The sequence below is a fragment of the Vicia villosa genome, linkage group LG4, assembly GCF_029867415.1.
Source record: "Vicia villosa cultivar HV-30 ecotype Madison, WI linkage group LG4, Vvil1.0, whole genome shotgun sequence".
Taxonomy (NCBI): Eukaryota; Viridiplantae; Streptophyta; class Magnoliopsida; order Fabales; family Fabaceae; genus Vicia; species Vicia villosa.
In genome coordinates, this window is record NC_081183.1 from 82196351 (window position 1) to 82203810 (window position 7460).

The window sequence follows — 7460 nt, forward strand, 5'->3', positions numbered from 1 at the left end:
ACCTAGGAAATATCATGAAACTCACATTAAGAATTATCATGCTGTTCCTCCTATTGCTTACAATGTTAAACCAAAGTTGAATCAGAACTTGAGGAGAACTAACAAGAAAGGACCCAAGAAGATGTGGGTACCAAAGAAAAAGACTATTTCTTTTGCAGATTCTCTTGGCGACAAAGAAGATAAAAGTCAACATGTCATGTCACCTGGACTCAAGTTGGTCTCAACACTTGAAGGGAAGAAGGACTGTCTTCCAAGTTCTGGTACTTAAATTTGTTGAAGAAACTATGTTTGTAGGAGATCAGAAAAGAAAGTTTATTAGTCTTGGAACCATCTGTTTTGTTTGTTTCTAAAGCAATGGTGTTTCGTTCTTGATTATTCTGAATGCTCTAAATGCTACATAATATACAATATTGAAACATTGATTGTGGACGAATCAATAAATATATGGTTTGATGATAAACTTGTTTCTGATGAAACAAAGCAGCTTAAGAATTTCTGCAGATACAGTTTTGTCTCATCAGAAGCTGCAGAACAAAGAAGTGAATCTTCAGAAGCTGTGTATATCAGAAGTAATGGATCAGAAGATCATTCAGATTTACATCAGCACACTTCAGAAGGAGCGTTTCCAGAAGAGAAACTTGATCAATTCAGAAGCAGTGATCGGAATCAGAAGGCGTAAAGCCTATTGAATATTTCACACCTGTCATCCATTATCTGATGATGAACACGTGTCTGTATGATGTGTACAAAGCGTGCAGTTGAAAAGACGCCGACCTAGGTAACTGTGTTAAATCATTTCATTTACCATGTTCTCTCTCCTAATGTCATTTCTCATTAAATGCATAATGATTTCTTTATTTTCAAATCTTTTAAATAACCCGCTTCATCTTCATTCCCTCTTTTTCTCTCTTTCTCTCTCTCTTGTGCATCCCCCTCGTTGCATTTTTTTAAACCCTAGTTTTTGATTTGATCTCAAAGCATAATCATCATGAACTCATCTTCTTGTTCATCGAACTCAAAAGAAAAGCTCACCTCTACACAGATCCTTCTAAGCAAATATGAGTATGCTCCATTGAAAACATGCTTAATACCCACGAAAGAACTGGAAGTTCTATGTGAATCTGCTGTGGACATCAACAACCTAAAAGCAAATGGCTTTAAGTGTGATGCAAGAATCTTTGAGCAAGGATGGTCTAAGTATCTTGATAGATTGGTTGGTCCAATTTATCCTGATCTTGTGAAGGATTTCTGGGTACATGCAACGGTTACCCCAACGGCCATCATTTCATTCGTGCTAGGGCATGAAGTGGTTATCTCTGAAAAACTGATCAGGAAGCTATACAATCTGAATGATGAAGAAGGTTGGTCTGGTTTTCGACATGCATCTGTTGATTGGTCGATAGTTGAAAAACAAATCTCTCAGTCTTCTGGGATTGACTCGAATAACACAGACACCTTGAGGCCATTTTATAGAGTATGGGCTGAGATTATTCTAGGTTCTCTTCACCACAGAAAAAGGATGCTCTCCTCTTCTTACATCAGTCCAGATCACAAGCACACTCTTTTCTGCATTGGCAAAAAGACTGAGATCAACATTTCTCATATTCTGTTTGAGAATCTGAAGACTTCAATCTTTGAGTCGAGAGAAGAGGAAAGGGCGAAGTACCCTCATATTTCAAGAACGACTATTCCTTTTGGAAGAATGATTTCAGACATTCTGATTGAAAGCAAAGTGCTGGACTCCATCAGAAAACTCAATGCATCCCATTTTCTTGGAGTAGTTCAAGGTCCCATTTTCAATGGTGTGGATTTGTTCAGATTAGAACTCATTCAAAATGTACCTTCTGTGTGCTCAAGCTTTCCTGACATTCTCTCAAGAAGAGTTGCTATTGAAGGTTTTGCCCCCTTGTTTCAAGAAGAACTGCATCAGGTTGTCAAGCTTTACCTGGAAGATTGTGTTAGGAAGCAATCAGATATTGATCCTGCTTAGATCCGTGGCAGAATACTTCCGTCCAAGGCTGATCTTCTGAAGAAGGATCAGAAGGAACTAAAGGCTAGGCTAAAAAGAAAAGCCCAAGAAGATGAGGCTAAGAAAGCCAAGAAGTTGAGAGTCACCTATGATCCTGACAAGGTGGACTCTGAAGAACGAAGAGATAAAAGGATCAGAGATTCCTTTCGCAGAACCAGATCTTCTTCTTCTGTACAAACCTCCAGGCAGGTTTTTACTCCACCTCCTTCTGTCCCTAAACCATCTTTCCAATCACCTCCATCTGAACCAAAAATAAACTTCACCTTACCAAATCCTTCTCCATCATCCTTCTCCTCTCCTATTTTAAACCCCACACCTTTAAGTATTCTTCCCCCAACTCCTTCTGATAAATCTTTCTCACCTATTCCCTTTACAAATACTCCATCCTCTTCTCAATCTATCATCTCTGATATTCCATCTTCATCAATCATTCTCTCAGTTATTCCCTCCTCCTCATCCACCGCACCTCCACCTTCTATATCCCATCCCTTACCTACCAGAAAATCCAAACCTTACTGTCTTCTCTACCCTGACTACAAATTCACCTTCAATCCGCCTGAACCTGAACCCTATACCTACCTGGAACTTTTCAGACATGAGGTGATTAACAGTCTAGACCTTCTGAAGGATGCATTTCTAAATGGTCTGGATGATGTTTCTACAAGAAATCTCTGGAGAAGATTTCGCAAGGATTTTCAAGTAGAAGCAATGGGAGTACAGAAAAGACTAGTGGCTGCTGCTCCTGGTTACCCTGGTTACCTTCTGGAGGATGATAATGGTATATACTACCATCCTCTCAGAAATTGTGTTGCTGCTGAGGAGAAACCCTTTGTGGATGAATTGGAAGTAGCAAGATTGGCTGCTGCAATGGAAGCTAACCCTTGCAGGGATATTGAAGTCTGGATACCTCAATATCCAGTTCTGCTCGGGGATTTCAAGACACTCTTTGACTTTCTGAGGGAAAACCCTTCTGAGAAAGACCCAAGCTTGGTCATTCCAGAAGTTGTTGACCCACCAGAAGTTGAAAGTCCTTCTGCTCCCAGGAATCTTGTTGCCATTCTTCAGGCACTTGAGAATGGAGATTCGAAAATTCCTGCTGCAGAATATGGAGATGCTTCTATGCAAGAAGCAGATGTAGAAGATCATGTTGCTGAATCAGTTCCTGTTGAGGAAATCCCTGCAAATGATCTATCTATGGAAGCTACAGATCACAATGCTATTCTTGTGGTTAGAAGCGGTGAAGCTTCTTCTGATGAATCTTCTCGTCTTGCAAGAACTCTGGAAGATATTCAGAAGAAACAGGATGAGTTTAGAGCTTTCATAGAGAAGCAGAATGAGCACAACAATGGGGTTCAAGGGATGCTGGCCAAGATCTTGTCAAGGCTAGGGTCGTCTTAGATTGAGTCTGTGTTGTTTTGTTTTTTGCTTTTGCTGCATCTGTTTTTGTGCATCTTGTCTTCCTTCTCTGCGTGTACTTCTGTATCTGTTGTTTGAACTTCAATGAAATCATCCTTTTTCCTCCGTGTGTTTCTTTTTGTTTGTATCTGAATCTTTTCTGTTTTTTGATGATATGACAAAAAGGGGGAGAAATATGTGATAAATGATTTGATTTAATCAGTTGCTTTACTAACAGAACTTGCAAAGTTCTATGTTTTTAAGTTGTGTTGTTGCAGGAATCAAAGATTCAAGAACAACATAAGAAGCAACGAGATGATGAAGCAACTCTTTAGAGAATCAAGCTCTTGGATTCTTGAAGCAAGCTGAGTGCTAGGAAGCTTCAGAATCAGAAGCAAGAAGAAAGAATGATCAGAAATTCTGATAATAGAATATGATCCAAATCATTGTCTATTTGCTCTGATACATTCTATAAGGCTTATATGGCTCTGATACATATTTTGTGTTCTGATACACATCTTATGTTCTAACTCATTCATGCTGACTTTTGTCGTTTAGTTTTGTTTTGTAACATTTCAGGATGTAGAGATGCTCTGATGATGCTCTGGTACATTCAACAATGTTCTGATACAATCTAGCATGAAGTGATGTAAGAAGAAATTTAAAGCTCTGAAGCTATCCGAGGGAAGCAGAAATCAGAAGCTGTGAATGTTCTAAAGATCTAGAAAACTCAAGTTCTGAAGTTGTCCTAAAAAGGAAGCATGAATCAGAAGCTGTGAATGTTCTGAAGATCAAAGAAATTCAAGTTCTTAAGCTGTCCTAAATGGAAGCAGGAATCAGAAGCTGTGAATGTTCTGAAGATCAAAGAAATTCAAGTTCTGAAGCTGTCCTAAATGGAAGCAGGAATATGAATTATCTTAGTTTTGATGATAACAATAATATGAATTTTGCTTAAGACAATATGGTACTCTAATCAAATGCAATTTCCTTTTCAGGAAATATATAAAGAGTATGCATAATTCAGCGCTCAGAAGCTTTGTCTCAAAGGGTTCAGCATGCAACATCAGAACATGGTCTGGCAAGACATCAGAAGATGGTCGAAGCAGAATCAGAACATGGGTCTATGGAAGCATCAGAAGAACATGAGATCAGAAGCACTGAAGTTTTGATGGTATCACACTCAGAAGCACTTCAAGGTCAGAAGATCAGAAGATGCTTTGCACCAAGCTGTTTGACTCTGATGATATTCAAACGTTGTATTCACAAACATCAGATCAGAAGGAAGTACAAGTGGCAGGCTACGCTGACTGACAAAAGGAACGTTAGAAGCTATTAAAGGCAACGTCAGTAGACACAGCGTGAACAAGGCTCGAGGTAGTTGACAAAAGCGTATAACATTAAATGCGATGCTGTACGGAACACGCAAAGCATTAAATGCACTCAACGGTCATCTTCTCAAACGCCTATAAATATGAAGTTCTGATGAGAAGCAAGGATGACGAATTGCTAACAATTAACTTGCTGAAACGCTGCTCAAACTAAAAGCTCAGAAACTTCATCTTCATCAAAGCTCACTACATTGCTGTTGTAATATATTAGTGAGATTAAGCTTAAACGTTAAGAGAAATATCACTGTTGTGATTATAGCTTTTAAGAAGCATTGTAAAACTCTTATTTGATTACATTAATTTGTAAGTAACTAGAGTGATCAAGTGTTGATCAGGATACTCTAGGAAGTCTTAGCTTGTGTCTAAGCAGTTGTAATTAGAGTGATCACGTGGTGGTCAGGATACTCTAAGAAAGTCTTAGCTTGTGTCTAAGCATTTGTTCCTGGAGTGATCAGGTTGTGATCAGGATACTCTAGAAGACTTAGTCGCGGACTAAGTGGAAAACCATTGTAATCTGTTGCGATTAGTGGATTAAATCCTCAGGTGAGGTAAATCACTCCGTGGGGGTGGACTGGAGTAGTTTAGTTAACAACGAACCAGGATAAAAATAACTGTGCATATTGTTTTTATCGTTCAAGTTTTTAAGACTACACTTATTCAAACCCCCCCTTTCTAAGTGTTTTTCTATCCTTCAGTTGCTAGACCTGTGCTGGTCCGTTCTTAGCGAGTCGATCCTAGCCTTTGTTTGTTTGTTTATTGGGTGTTTCTTTGTTTGTTTGCTTATATGTTTACATCTTGTATATATGCTTGCACATCATGTTTATTTTCCGCTTGCATATCATGCATCTGGACTATATTATGGGTCCCCGTGGGGACCACGTATTTTTCTGCTTTGTTTTGCAGGTTGGGTGGGATGTTATATGAGGTAAAAGGCCCAATACCCAGGCCAGAGTTGACACATAGGATACCTAGGATAGAGTGGATAGTCATGACGCCAACAGAATGTCAGGTTCTGTTGATTGCGATCATGAGACCCACGACCAGCCGAGACTCGAATGGGATACCGTTGTTGGCATGTATTTGCAACAATGATGGTGTTTCAGGAGAGTTGTTAACGCTGGAGACCTTTTGACCTACCTTGACCTAGATTCACCTGTGAGTGGGGTGGGATATACATGACAGGTACCGTTGGTGACTATTCTATTCTGTTGGTGACTATTGGTTCTCCTGGTATTCAAAAAGGTGTCAGACCTTTGATCCCATGACATCTGACCTATGTCAGTTATTCAGAGGATTGTATAGTGGTTACTTGGATTATATGGACCTTGATCCCATGCTTTTGCATTGCATAACATCATTACTTTATCCACTTCATTTGTGGGGGATTCTAAAGTCTATTTTCAAAAAAAAAAGGAAACGAAAAAAAGTAGAAAAACAGAAAAGATGGAAAAGAAAAAAAAGAAAGAAAAGATGCTATATACAAAAAAAAAGAATAAAGGAGAAACAAAAGTTGATGAAAATACTTTAGGATTCTCCATAAATGAAACATGCATTCATACTATCATGCATTTCATAGTTCTCTCAGAAGCTTATGAGGGCCCTTTCCATTCAAATTCTGACTTCAACAACAAAATCTGACTTCTCCCCGCTATGTGCTCGAAAGTTGGTATTGGAATGACTCCGTGAGGTTTCTGACTGAGATGAGAACAGAAATGGGGATTAACATGAATCAGTGTATGGAGGTTATTCAAGCCTTTTCTCTTTGACAAGAAGAATTGAGACAGGTTCCTTAGAGGCCAAATGCGAATGTTAATCTCACCCCATGAGAAGGTCTTATGAATAAAAATTGTTTAATGTTGAGATTCCTATTCTTGGTAAGGAGAGTTCACATCATTGAAGTCTTCAAGCTTCTGAGTACTGAAAATAACAAAAAGGTTTCACCTCTTGGAGGAAAATTTGAAAGCCATAGAAGATTGTGACTCCATTGATATAGACATCGTTGGATTGTGCCTAGTGCTTGATGTCAATAGCTGCAAAGGTCATTTATTTTCTCTCTGGATAGTTTGGACATGCAAGCAAAAGTAGTATTCATCTCTCGTACATATGTGGAAGTTGCTTGGGGCTCCCGACCGAGGGATAAGCAAGACGTATTCTGGTCTTGAGCACTGCACCATTTGCATTGCTCGAATCCCTTAAGGAACTACAAATTCTTATGACTTCGTCAGAATATGTTGCCATGTGAAAATCAAGAGTGTTTTGTAGAGGCATTTCTCATTCTCAAGCTTTTGCTTCATATCATGTGTCATCTCTTCCCGGAATTTTCTTCTCAGTGGCCTTTGGTCGTCAATAAAGAAAGAAAGAATATGAGAAATGAACCGATTTAATTTCAATACCTTGTGCTCAGTTATATCCCTGATCGTTGGAATTTCAGTTGGTGTTTTGGGTCTTCCATACCACATATAGTTCTCCTGAGTTTGATGATCATACTAGCTTCTTCCATTTACGATGGTGATTATCGTTCTAGCATCTATATTTGGGGCTCCCGATCGAGGGATAAGCAAGACGTATTCTTATCTTGAGTATTGCATCATTTGCATTGCTCGAATCCCTAAAGTAAGGCAAGAATGCACCACTCCTGTACGCCTTTG